We start from the raw sequence: 14322 nt of genomic DNA, 5'->3' as shown, positions 1-14322 counted from the left end.
ACAAGGCTCTAATGAGGGCTGTAGTGAGGAATCTAGTGAGGGCTGTAGTGAAGGCTATAGTGATTTCTGTAGTGAGGGCTGTAGTGAAGGCTGTAGCCTAGTGTTTTCTGTATTGAGGTCTGTAATGATTTCTGTAGTGAGGACCAGTGTTGCCATAGTTACTTTGAAACAGTAATCCGACTACTGACTACTGACTACTTCTTTAAAAAGTAACTCAGTTAAGTTACTGACTACTTGCTTTTAAAAGTAACTAAGTTAGATTACTTTTAGTTACTTTCAGCAGAGGCTGATCCCCGGCCCCTATAACATGAAAATGACTACCAGTTCTGCCAATACTAACTTTATTGACATGTATTTTAACCGGAACATCAAAAATGACACTGGCATTTGTAAACTTTTTCTTGAAATAGGCTTACATGTTTTTTAAATAAATAAATAAGACAGTCTTTCTGTTCAACTCCGCCCACTTACAGGGTTGCCAACTCTCACGCATTGAGACATACGCATTTGACTGTCTTCACACGCTTACACGCCACACTTCCGATATCTCACGCCGAAAAAAAATAAATCTAGTTTATTTACCTCTGATCCACATCTATGATTCAATGAGTTACTAGTTCGATCTGGCGCCAACCACCGGCGATCGATCGATCGCGATATAACACTGAATTTAGTCCATTTTACACCCCGCCCGGTAACAATTTACGTTCGCCGCCAAGCCCCGGTTTTTTTTTCAGGTTTGACGTTGTGTTTTTGAAAGTAGACAGCACTCTGTTGCCAGCACAGAGTGTACAACGGACCTTAATGTTGTCTTCCTTAGCCGAAATAAAATCAAAATAATGCCTGTATTTCCAGCTGCTAAAGGCGAACCTCAACTTCCATATTGTTCACATCTGACTTTGGCGCAGCAGAGCAGAGATGACGTAACCGCGTAAGAAACGTGTAGCCAAAAAATAAGAATGAATAAATATAACCTACGTTCCCCCGAAATGCAGAAATAGTAACGCACGATGTTTTAGATAAGTAACTTTAATCTGACTACTAGTTTTTAAATAGTAGTTGCGTTAGACTACTCGTTACTGAAAAAAGTAGTCCGACTACAGTAACGCGTTACTAAGTAACGCGTTACCGGCATCACTGGTGAGGACAGTATTGAGGTCTGTAGTTATTTCAGTAGTGAGGACTGTAGTGATTTCTGTAGTGATGACTGTAGTGAAGGCTATAGTGATTTCTGTATTGAGGTCTGTAATGATTTCTGTAGTGAGGGCAGTAGTGAGGACTGTAGTGATTTCTGTAGTGAGGTCTGTAATGATTTCTGTAGTCAGGTCTGTAGTTATTTCAGTAGTGAGGACTGTAGTGATTTCTGTAGTGAGGGCTGTAGTGAAGGCTATAGTGATTTCTGTAGTGAGGGCTGTAATGATTTCTGTAGTAAGGGCTGTAGTGAAGGCTATAGTGATTTCTGTAGTAAGGGCTGTAGTGAAGGCTATAGTGATTTCTGTAGTGAGGGCTGTAGTGAAGGCTGTAGCCTAGTGTTTTCTGTATTGAGGTCTGTAATGATTTCTGTAGTGAGGACAGTATTGAGGTCTGTAGTTATTTCAGTAGTGAGGACTGTAGTGATTTCTGTAGTGATGACTGTAGTGAAGGCTATAGTGATTTCTGTAGTGAGGGCTGTAGTGATTTCTGTAGTGAGGGCTGTAGTGAAGGCTATAGTGATTTCTGTAGTGAGGTCTGTAGTTATTTCAGTAGTGAGGACTTTAGTGAAGGCTATAGTGATTTCTGTATTGAGGTCTGTAATGATTTCTGTAGTGAGGGCAGTAGTGAGGACTGTAGGGATTTCTGTAGTGAAGGCTATAGTGATTTCTGTAGTGAGGTCTGTAATGATTTCTGTAGTGAGGTCTGTAGTTATTTCAGTAGTGAGGACTGTAGTGATTTCTGTAGTGAGGGCTGTAGTGATTTCTGTAGTGAGGTCTGTAATGATTTCTGTAGTGAGGTCTGTAGTTATTTCAGTAGTGAGGACTGTAGTGATTTCTGTAGTGAGGGCTGTAGTGATTTCTGTAGTGAGGGCTGTAGTGAAGGCTATAGTGATTTCTGTAGTGAGGTCTGTAATGATTTCTGTAGTGAGGTCTGTAGTTATTTCAGTAGTGAGGACTGTAGTGATTTCTGTAGTGAGGGCTGTAGTGAAGGCTATAGTGATTTCTGTAGTGAAGTCTGTAGCCTCCATAGCTAGTTCTCACTGCTTTCAAACTGCACTTGTCTTGTAAAAGTGATTCTTCAAGGCCAATCCAAGATGCTGAATTCTTAATGTTTCCTGCTGGATGTAAACATGCAGTATTAGATCAGGAGTGATTCCTCCTCATCATGTTTCTGTGTGCAGTAGGGTGTGGGTGGAGTGGCCCGCAGGAGCTGGTGTACAACAGGCAGCGTTTGAGCGCACAAATGTAATTTTTCAGAGTCTGTGTTGATGTGATGCCTGGAGGCCATATGAAAGCCCTCAAATTCACTCTAAAACTCAACCAGGCCTTATTGTGTTTGGGGTGACAGCACACATGAGCCTGGCTAGAGAAGCACCTTCATTTTTCATGGAAATAAAACAGAGAGGTTTGTAAAACAGTAGTTTGGAGAAATGTGTGAAATAATAGTTTAAAACTATTAAAAGAATATTGAACAAATGTTTTTAAAAGCTGAACGTTTGAACATTTTGATGATTTGCATATGGTGTAGATTTAAATTGTAAAAAAGAGTACAAGGTCTTGTCCAACATGTAGTTCAGTCAAAGAAGCCCTTATCACGGCTCTAATGATGACTATAATGATTATAAACCCATGAAGACTGAAACCCTTTAATGTGTGAACGGAACACTATACATACATGTTTATACACCATACATGTCTAAACACTATACATACATGTCTGTACACTATATGTACATGTCTATACACCATACATGTCTATACACCATACATGTCTATACACTATACATACATGTTTATGCACTATACATACATGTCTATACACTATACGTACATGTCTGTACACTATATGTACATGTCTATACACCATACATGTCTATACACTATACATACATGTTTGTACACCATACATGTCTATACACCATACATGTCTATACACTATATGTACATGTCTATACACCGTACATGTCTATACACCATACATGTCTATACACCATACATGTATGTCTATACACCATACGTACATGTCTATACACTATACGTACATGACTATACATTATACGTACATGACTATACATACATGTCTATACACCATACATACATGTCTATAGACTATACATGTCTATACACTATACATACATGTTTATACACTATACGTACATGTCTATACACCAAACATGTCTATACACCATACATACATGTCTATACACCATACATGTCTATACACTATACATACATGTCTATACACTATACATACATGTTTATACACTATACATACATGTCTATACACTATACATACATGTCTATACACTATACATACATGTCTGTACACTATATGTACATGTCTATTCACCATACATGTCTATACACTATACGTACATGTTTATACACCATACATGTCTAAACACTATACATACATGTCTGTACACTATATGTACATGTCTATACACCATACATGTTTATGCACTATACATGTCTATACACTATACATACATGTCTATACACTATACATACATGTCTATACACCATACATGTCTATACACTATATGTACATGTCTATACACCGTACATGTCTATACACCATACATGTCTATACACCATACATGTCTATACACTATACGTACATGTCTATACATTATACGTACATGACTATACATACATGTCTATACACCATACATACATGTCTATACACCATACATGTCTATACACTATACATACATGTTTATACACTATACGTACATGTCTATACACCAAACATGTCTATACACCATACATACATGTCTATACACCATACATACATGTCTATACACCATACTTGTCTATACACTATACATACATGTCTATACACTATACATACATGTTTATACACTATACATACATGTCTATACACTATACGTACATGTTTATACACTATACGTACATGTCTATACACTATACGTACATGTCTGTACACTATATGTACATGTCTATACACCATACATGTCTATACACTATAAGTACATGTTTATACACCATACATGTCTATACACTATACGTACATGTTTATACACCATACATGTCTATACACTATACGTACATGTCTATACACTATACGTACATGTCTGTACACTATATGTACATGTCTATACACCATACATGTCTATACACTATACGTACATGTTTATACACCATACTTGTCTATACACTATACATACATGTTTATACACTATACATACATGTCTATACACTATACATACATGTTTATACACTATACATACATGTCTATACACTATATGTACATGTCTGTACACTATATGTACATGTTTATACACCATACATGTCTATACACCATACATGTCTATACACTATACGTACATGTCTATACACTATACGTACATGTCTATACATTATACGTACATGACTATACATACATGTCTATACACCATACATACATGTCTATACACCATACATGTCTATACACTATACATACATGTTTATACACTATACATACATGTTTATACACTATACGTACATGTCTATACACCAAACATGTCTATACACAATACATACATGTCTATACACCATACATGTCTATAAACCATACGTACATGTCTATACACTATACATACATGTCTATACACCATACATACATGTCTATACACCATACGTACATATCTATACACCATACATACATGTCTATACACTATACATACATGTCTATACACTATACATACATGTCTATACACCATACATGTCTATACACCATACATGTCTATACACTATACATACATGTCTATACACTATACATACATGTTTATACACTATACATACATGTTTATACACTATACATACATGTCTATACACCATACATGTCTATACACTATACATACATGTTTATACACTATAATAATAATAATAATTGCGTTCGTTCTCTAACAGCCAACATACAACCAGCTAATAGCGATACAGTTGTATTTGGTACTACTCGAGAACTTGCATGTCTCGCATGATTTCTTTCCAATTCTTTCTTTGGCGTGCCTGTTTTTCAAGCATTCTCAAGTCGTCAATTGTCTTCAGTTGTTTTGGCAATTGTGATATTGCTGGCGTGATTATGCTGCTCGTTATTTCCTTAAGGTCGTTGTTGATGATTGTCGCTAGTGTCGTTCTAGGGGCACCTCTAAAACCATCTCCTTTTTTTACCTCTCGAAAATAGTTTATCATTGTAGCTTTAGCTGGGATCTTATCTTCCATTCTTAGTACATGACCAAGCATTCTCCATCTGGCACTTTTAATTGTCTTCGAGATTTTATCAGTTTGACAAGTCTCGTAGAGCTTGATGTTGGAGATTCTATTCGGGTAATATACCCCTATTACCGATCTCAGTTGTTTTCTATGGAATATGTTGAATTCTTCCATTTCTAGCTTGGTTAAGGCCCATGTACTTGCATTGTATGTGAGAATTGGTGTGATGTATGTATTGTAGAGCTGGATCTTCTTATTTAAGCTGATCTTGTTGTGCTTATTGCTCCACAACCTCCACATACTTTTCATGGATGAAGTTGCAAGTTGTTTGCGTCTCTGCATTTCTTCATAATCACCTAGCAGAGTGCCTAATTTCTTGACTTTTCGCCAGTTTTCATCCTCTTTTTTTTCTCCCGTCTCAGGACTGTATGTTCTGTTTTATCCTGGTTCATCGTGAGATTCCATTGTGCAAGGATGCCTGGTGCTGTTGCTTCAATTTTGTCAATGTAGGCTTTGTTGCTACTGATGAAGTCTGTATCATCTGCGTACTCGATTTCTTCTGGTAGTGCTTCATCTTCTTTGAGACGTGGACATGCTGAACGCAGTTGTCTGAGTGCAATTTCTAGATAGATGGCGAATAGAACTGGACAAGCGCGTCTCCTTGTGGTGAACCGATATTGGTGTCTACTGGATTTGAGAGAGCACCTTTTATTCGAGCGACTAGCGTGGTCTTGTCAAGCAGGATGTGAGATAGTCTCCAGCTATCCTCGTCTACGATGTGGCGTAGCTCCTTGAGCAATTCGTTGCGATCAATTGTGTTGAATGCTCTACTGAGATCTATACCAAGGATGTAAACTATCTCTTTAGCCTTCATTATTCTTGAAATCATCCATTTGTGTGCCCATACTGCATCCGTTGTGCTACGTTCACGTCTGAAACCGCTTTGGCCTGGTGACAAAAATGACTCAATTGTTGGTCTGATGCGGTTCAGAGTGATTGTTGACAGGACTTTTCTAAGTGTGTTGAGTAGAACAATTGGTCTAAGACTACTCATCAATCCTGCTGGTTTGCCAGGTTTTTGCAGTACAATGAGAGTACCTGTACCAATTTGGAGGTCTTCGTTCTTCTCAATCATCTGATTTAGTGTTTTTGCGATGTTTTGATATAGTAAATCGGAGCCATATTTTAGTAGTTCGCCTGGTAATTCATCTGGACCTGCTGCTCTGTTGTTATTCAGCTTTTTGGCAGCGGCAGCCACTTCTTCCGCTGTGATTGGTTTTTGTAATGGTCCATTTTCTCGTTCTTCCAGTTTTGATTTCTTTTTGTCGTAGAGCAGTTGATGGAAGTGCCCTGCTACTATTTTGGCCGCTTCTTCTGGTTGAGCGATGGTGTTGTCCTGCTTCTTGATGACGACTGTTGCAGGTTTGTCTCTCGCTAGCTCTCTCACTGCTTGGTACATTTGTGCATTATTCTTGAGGGAGTCGATTTCCGCTGTTTTTTCTTCGATCTCTTTCTCTCTGAGATGTTTTAGATGCTTATGTATCTTGTTAAGCGTCTTGTTGCGTTCTTTTTTGAGCTGCTGACTTTGATTGTCAGTTATATTTGAATTGTTCAATGCAATTCTCAGCTCTTTTTGCTTTTCTGAGAGCTCCTGCACGATCGGACATTGTTGTTTTGCGCCTTTCTTCTCAATCGTACTAACTGTTAGTGTGGCCGCATTGACAAGCGAGCTTCTGATTTCACACCATTGGTCGAACGCTGTTTTTGTTGTGGCTGTGTTGTCGATCGAGTTCAGTGCTTTATCTAGCTCAGCTTGAAATCTGTGTTGGTCTGAGTCGTTGTTTGCCAGCCTTGATACGTTGAGTTTTGCTTGTTTTTTATTTGCTCCTTGCCGTCTTAAGTAATTTGGCTTGATCATGATAGTGGTGATGACTAATCGATGATCGGAGTACACGGTTGTGCCCATGTAGCTGCGTGCGTTTATGGTGAGTTGTATTTGTTGCCTGGACACAAATATGTAATCAATTTGGTTGTAGATATTGACTTCCGTGTTGGTGCGTGGATCAGTCCTCTTGCTTGCCCATGTTGTTCTGTGGCTTGCTTTATGCTTGAATCTGGTGTTTGTAGCAATGAGGTCGAGCGATTCAGCAAATTCTACTAGGGCTTGTCCACTATACGTACATGTCTATACACTATACATATATGTCTATACACCATACATGTCTATACACTATACATACATGTCTATACACTCGTTCTGGAAACGCTGTATGTTTGTTTGCTCTTGTCTGAACTGCAGTCATGCCTCATGTACTCCATTCATCCGATGAAAACAATGGTTCATTTTTACCCTCATTAAATCAATCTGCTGCAGACTAATATTGCCTTTAGGGAGAATTTATGAGGGTAATTAGGACTGACTAAGAAAAGTGCCTTAATGACCTTCTAATTGACTTGAGTTGTGTTATTGAACAATCGGGTAGAGATCAATTATTATTTGTATGTATGAATGTAATATGAGCAGCTGATTCATTAATTGAATCTAAAGTTTTATTAATATGGATAGGTTTGGCACTGGATGTGTTTGCCTAACATTTCATGGCAAATGCCAGAATAGATCTGTTGACAGGGCAGGAGTGAAATGTCAGATTATCATATGTTTGTCCTTGTATGGGCCCCAAATAGCTTTTCCTCTGGACACAATTCAATAAAAGGCTTCCCATAAAGGAGACAGCACAGTGCAACACAAGACCTGGTGCTGGCTGCCGGTGCTCTGTGCGCTCACGTGTTCGTCTGTGTTTACGCACAGGTGTGTGAACTCACTGGCCCCTCCGGGCGCCTTAGAGTGTCCATTAGTCACCATAGCAACAGTGTTGCACTGTTTGCATGTTGCTGTGACAGTAAATCGATAGCTGTGGCTGTTTATGCTATCACAGTCAGTGACCCACGGCAGAGACGACATCTTCAATACTGGTTGGGATCAGGAGGAAGAAAGAACAGGGCTCCCAGATAAGTTGTCCATAGTGAATCGTGGTTCCCCCCTCCGTAAGGCCGTAACAAATGCAGTGCTCTCTGTTATAGTCTGTTCAGACAGTATCACACCGCAAGGTTGGCAAGATGGGCTTCCTTGATCTAGGATGTTTAATAGTTTTGGACTAGTTTGTAGTTTTATGTGATAATTATATCATATTCTATCTCTATGTTGTTGTGATCCATAGTTCTTGTTAATAGAAATAGAAATGTGTTATTTGTTTGTGTGTTTGTTTATTCCAGTGCACCAATGACATAACAGTGACCCCATGTGCTTTTTCAGCATTTCATGTATAATTTAAAGAACAGGCTGAGCTCTAATCAGAGGTGATCCAGTGCTGTTCAAGTTTCTGTTCAGATGTGTTGGTGTGGTGTCCACAAGTGCAATGCTCTCTTTGTTCTTGGCGTGGTTCCCACAAGCGCTTTGATTCTGAGGCTGGAGAATCCGTTACATCGTGTTATATAAGATTCTATTTATGTATCTGTACCCAGTGTGAATCTCATTACCGCACAGGATACCAGGTTGGGCTGGGGCCCAAAGCCAGCGGCGGCTCTCAGTCAGGGTTAGTGGTGATGAGGGTCAGTCCTACTGAACATCTGCGCTTTTCCCCACAGGCCTCTAATAGACGAGGTTAACCAGACTGATCTGGAGATCTCAGCATGTATGCACTTCATCACCTTCCCAGACCAGTGACCAACGTGTCAGTGCAGTGCGGGGTGAGTAACAGCAGCATGTTCAAACAGGAAGTAGAAGGAACTTCAAATCACCCCACATGAGCTAATGGCTGGGATTAGGGTTATTATTAGGGTTAGGGTTATTATTAGGGTTGTTGTTGGGGTTAGGATTAGGTTAAGGTTGGGCAGGTACAACCACTACAAAAGGTGAAAAGGAGTTGGGATGGGCACAGGAACGAGGCTTGTGTGATTCAGACCTGGACAGACCTGAAGGGTTGTCTTTACCTTTGAACTCTGCTTTCTCTGAGTTTCTCCCTTAAAACTTAAAATGCAGCAGTACTTGTGGCATTCTGCAGCTCTCTCTCTCTCTCTCTCTCACTCTCTCTCTCTCTCTCTCTTTCTCTCTCTCATGATAACGGTGTCTGTGTGTGTCTCTCTCTCTTATGATAATTGTGTATCTGTATCTGTCATGATAACTGTGTCTTTGTCCCTCTCTCTCATGATAACGGTGTCTCTGTGTCTCCCTCTCATGATAACTGTGTCTCTGTCTCTTTCTCTCATGATAACTGTGTCTCTGTGTCTCTCATAACTGTGTCTCTGTCTCTCTCTCTCATGATAACTGTGTCTCTGTCTCTTGTGATAACTGTGTCTCTGTCTCTCTCTCTCATGATAACTGTGTCTCTCTCTCATGATAACTGTGTCTCTGTCTTTCTCTCATGATAACTGTGTCTCTGTTTCTCTCTCTCATGATAACTGACATGCTGTGTCAGAATACTCAGTAAGGTAAGTCTCCAAATAACCACAGTGTCAGAACAATTTTCACCCCACTCTATCCAAAGCAAAACATCATCTCTCTCTGACTTCACTGTGCGCAGCTGAATTTGACAGACGGTATGTATGGAGATTACCTGCCTAGCGTGTGGTCAGAGAGCCCCATCTGGCCAACAGCCCCAGGAGACACCACAGTTATGCCCATATCAATCACACTCTAACCAGCGCTCTGATCTCCTGTATAAACTTGCGTCATGACCCGTGTGCGTCCCCCCACACCAGTGATAGAACTGAACACTCACACGGGTGAGGGTTGTTTTGTCGGAATGTGGGTTTAGGAATAGGTCACCTTAACCCTAACCCTAGAATGTGGATGTGGGTTTAGGGTTAGGTCACCTTAACCTTAACCCTAGAATGTGGATGTGGGTTTAGGGATAGGGAACTTTACCCCTATGGGGCGGATGGGCAGGTTCTTATTTTGAAAAGCATACGTGGAGTGAGAGGCATTTTTTAAATACAAGTGGGAGGGCTGCATTCTTAATGGCCAAGAGCTGCATGCGGTTTGACACCCTTGGTCTAATGTCCTGCTTTCCTTCCTGTATAGCAGTCTCAGTAGCTGAAGGGATATGGTTGTTAGGGATATGGTTGTTAGTTTTAGGGTTGTTAGGGTTACGGTTGTTAGGGTTATGGTTGTTAGGGTTGGCAACAATACGCAGAACATTCTGGATCTCATGTTGTCCACCATTTCACTGGATTAAACCTGATTATGCCCAATTAATTGCTTTCCAGTGAAACCTGATGTTACTGCTGCTTCTCACACACATGATGAACATTCAAGTCTGTGTGGAGGAGAACATAAACATGTCCGTGTGAAGCATCAGTCGCTTGTCATATTTCACACAGAGCTTTTGCTCTTTCAGTAGCCATACACACATCCCCACGTGAAGAGCACTGTGCTCACAGCTACACCCCACTGCATGCTGAATGCTGATTTACAAGTTAATATATTCACATATTCTCCCTCCTTTCCCTTTTTATTATTATTTTTTCCCTCAGTGCATCAACAATGGCTTCACCACCTCATTAAAGACCTGTGTGCCTGAGGCAGGCCGATAAACAGAAACCATTTGCATAAATATGAAACACCTTTATTTTAGAGAGGTGCAGGCCCAATAAACGTCCTCCACCTGGAGCACAAAGACAGGCTGATTGACTGGCGTTTGATCCTGCTGCAGACACTTGCACTGCTACCATCTATCTGATGTGTTCGAAAAGATCACTTTAAATGTTTGGGGTGTTGGAGAGGAGCATTAAACACTTTAGGTGTTTGATGTGTTGGAGAGGAGCACTTTATTAATAATAATAATAATAATAATAATAATAATAATAACAACAATGAAACTTTATTTTTATATAGCACTTTTCTAAAACCCAAAAGATTACAATCATCAGTACACAGAACAACAGACCACACGAGCAGAGGCTCAATACAGAAACATCACCGAGACAACAATATTACAATTCTACAGCAGCGAGCACTAGAGTAAGTCAGGCAGAAAAAGGGAATTTTATCAAAACTCCTTACATTTAGATGTTTGAGATGTTTTGAGAGGAGCACTTTTTATTTTAGATGTTTGAGCTATTAGAGGAGCACTTTAAACTTTACATGTATGCTGAGAAGTGTTCATTTCTGTTAAGGCCGGTTCTTCACTGAAAATATATCAGTATTGAAAATTATAAATCATAAAAATGCAAGTGGTGGATTGAATCAGCAATTTATAGATAAAAATCGATAAGAAACACGTTGATATCATATAACAAAACTAATGAAACAGCATGAAAAGGGCGGGGTTATCTTCTTCTTCTGTGTGACCCTTCATGTCTCTCCTCTAATCTAGCCTGACTAATCACAAGTTTTCTATTTTGCATCCAGAAGAGACAGGTCATCTATTCTCTCTGTATCTTTCTCTTCTTCTCTCTCTCCCACTCCCCCCTTTCCTGTGTATGTGTGTGTTCATCTGTGTGATTGACATTTCTCCAGGTAGCAGCGAACACGTGAGATGTTTCCCACTGCAGGAGGCTCCAGTCTCCTGTCTCTTCGTTCTACTCGTCATGCCCTTGTCTTTCCGTCACGACAGATGAAAGCATTTTCTGAGCGTCATTGAGATCTACAAACCGAGCTGTCATCTGAACATCGGAACATTTCTGTGAAACAGCACAGCAGAGCAACTGTTTTTAAATGCTAACTGTAAGGGATTTTGTGATTTACTGTCTGTGACCTTCAGTCAGAACACTCTGACTTGTTATTCATTCCCATATCTCCTCAGTTAGAATCTCTCTCTCTCTCTCTCTCTCTCTCTCTCTCTCTCTCTCTCTCCATCCAGTCCACTGTACCTCCTCTCCTGATAAGAACACCAATCATACATTTGTTTTATTATTCTTACCCAATTGTGTTAAGACACATCTTTGTTCTGTATTTAACTACATATATTATTATTAAACTTTGAAACTCTTTCCTGACACTTTTCCTGAACTTTCTTTCCGTGTGTTATGAATCTGTTCTCCTGGTACCAGCTACAGAACACTGAGGGCTGAACAAATTTATAATCCTGTTTATGAACCCTGAAGGCTATGATCTATGATTTCAGGAACCTTAAAACTAACTGACTTGGTGGGACAGTTACTTACAAGAAACAACACTGCCAAAAACGATTTTGCTCCATCTCTATGAACTATTTAGAACAACACACGAGAACTGGTATTCGTACAACTTTTATCTGTCTTTAAATTAAATCATGTCAAAAGTTTAGATCTTACTTTTAGTCATACATATTTCCATTAGTAATGCGGGTGCGTCAGAGCGTGCTTGGAAGGAACCATCACGGTTAAACTGGCGTGTGAGGGCTTCTAACTGCAAAAGCAGACAAATCAGCCTGTCACTCAAAGTCGTGTGGCGAAACGGAGCGGCGTGGTGTCGGGCGGCCGCTGGTAGTCACGCAACACTTACTTTCATCTTAAATCTTTCTCTGTACGAGCGTGTGTCATTACCTGAGGGCAATTTAATAATTCATTAGAAACTCAGTTAGACTTGAATTTTTCTCGTCAGGCTTTTGTTGCCTGTTAACGTTCCTCTGTTCGCTGTGGTACACACAGCATACGGCAAATGATGTAGAACCCTTGTAGATATTTATAAATATCAAAAGTACACTACTCACAAAAGGTTAGGGATATTTGGATTTTGGGTGAAGTGTATGGAAAATGTAAAAAGTTTCATGCTACAATGATATATCACGAAAGTGGGGCATGCAAAGGTGATTGCCTCATTTCACACAATTTATTGAAACAACAGCCAACAACAGTGGTAAGTTTACCCAACAAAAATGTCAATGTCTCAATAACTTATGTGCCCTTCAGAATCAATTACAGCTTGACGACGACGTCTCGTGCTGTTCACAAGTTGATTTATTGTCTGCTGAGCCATGGCGTCCCGCTCTTCCTGAAGGGCCCTCGGGTCATTGAGGTTCTGGGGTACGAAGATATGAGCTTCTACATGGTGGATCAGGGCAGGTGTTTGCAGGATTAATGTTGTTATTTAAGTAGTATGGGCTTGTCACCGTAGGGAAAGTGTAGGGAAGTTCTGTATTGATTAGACACACCTGCCCACACTGTAACACCACCACCACCACCACTATGACTTCCACATCCACCACCACCAAACGCTCATCTGGTGACATCAGTGGCTGATGGTGCTCTCCTTGACGTCTACATCGTTGACGGCATCGTTTCTGCTCAGTGTGAATCGACTTCCATCAATGAACAACACTGAGGCCCACTGGTCCCTCATCCAGCATAAATGTTCCCTGGCCCATGTAAGATGATGACGCCTGTGTCTGGTGGTGTGGTCAGGTACCCTTGCAGGTCATCTAGCACGCTGATCACTCTGATGTTAACAGTTTTGAATGGTCTGACATGACACTCACCTCCCTTAAATGTGCTTGGAGTTGAGTGGCATTCATCTGACTACTGACTACTTATCTTAACGTCACTTAGGGTTAGGAAGACAGAACAGTGTCTTTTCTTTTAATCTCTTTTACTGCTGTGGTCCACTAACCTTGTGGTCTAACCCTAGGTCCCTAACACCATGGTCTAACCCTAGGTCCCTAACCCTGTGGTCTTTCCCTAGGTCCACTTCATGAGCTCACAGCTGGAGTGTATGTAAAAGGCTGTCCAGTCACATTTCGAGATCTAAGGAACATTATAGGCAAGCATGTAGTTTTGAAAGAATGCCTCATTTTGTTGCATTCTGTAAATGAAAATGTCAGTCCTGTCTTCATGTGTTCTGCCCGCGTTAATCCTGACTCATTTAAAGGCACACAGGACCTGCAGCCATTTCGGTGTAACAGCATGTTATTTCCAGAGTGTGAAGAAATAACAC

This window comes from Brachyhypopomus gauderio, unplaced genomic scaffold (assembly GCF_052324685.1).
Source record: "Brachyhypopomus gauderio isolate BG-103 unplaced genomic scaffold, BGAUD_0.2 sc95, whole genome shotgun sequence".
Lineage (NCBI taxonomy): Eukaryota > Metazoa > Chordata > Actinopteri > Gymnotiformes > Hypopomidae > Brachyhypopomus > Brachyhypopomus gauderio.
This window is presented reverse-complemented; position numbering follows the sequence as displayed.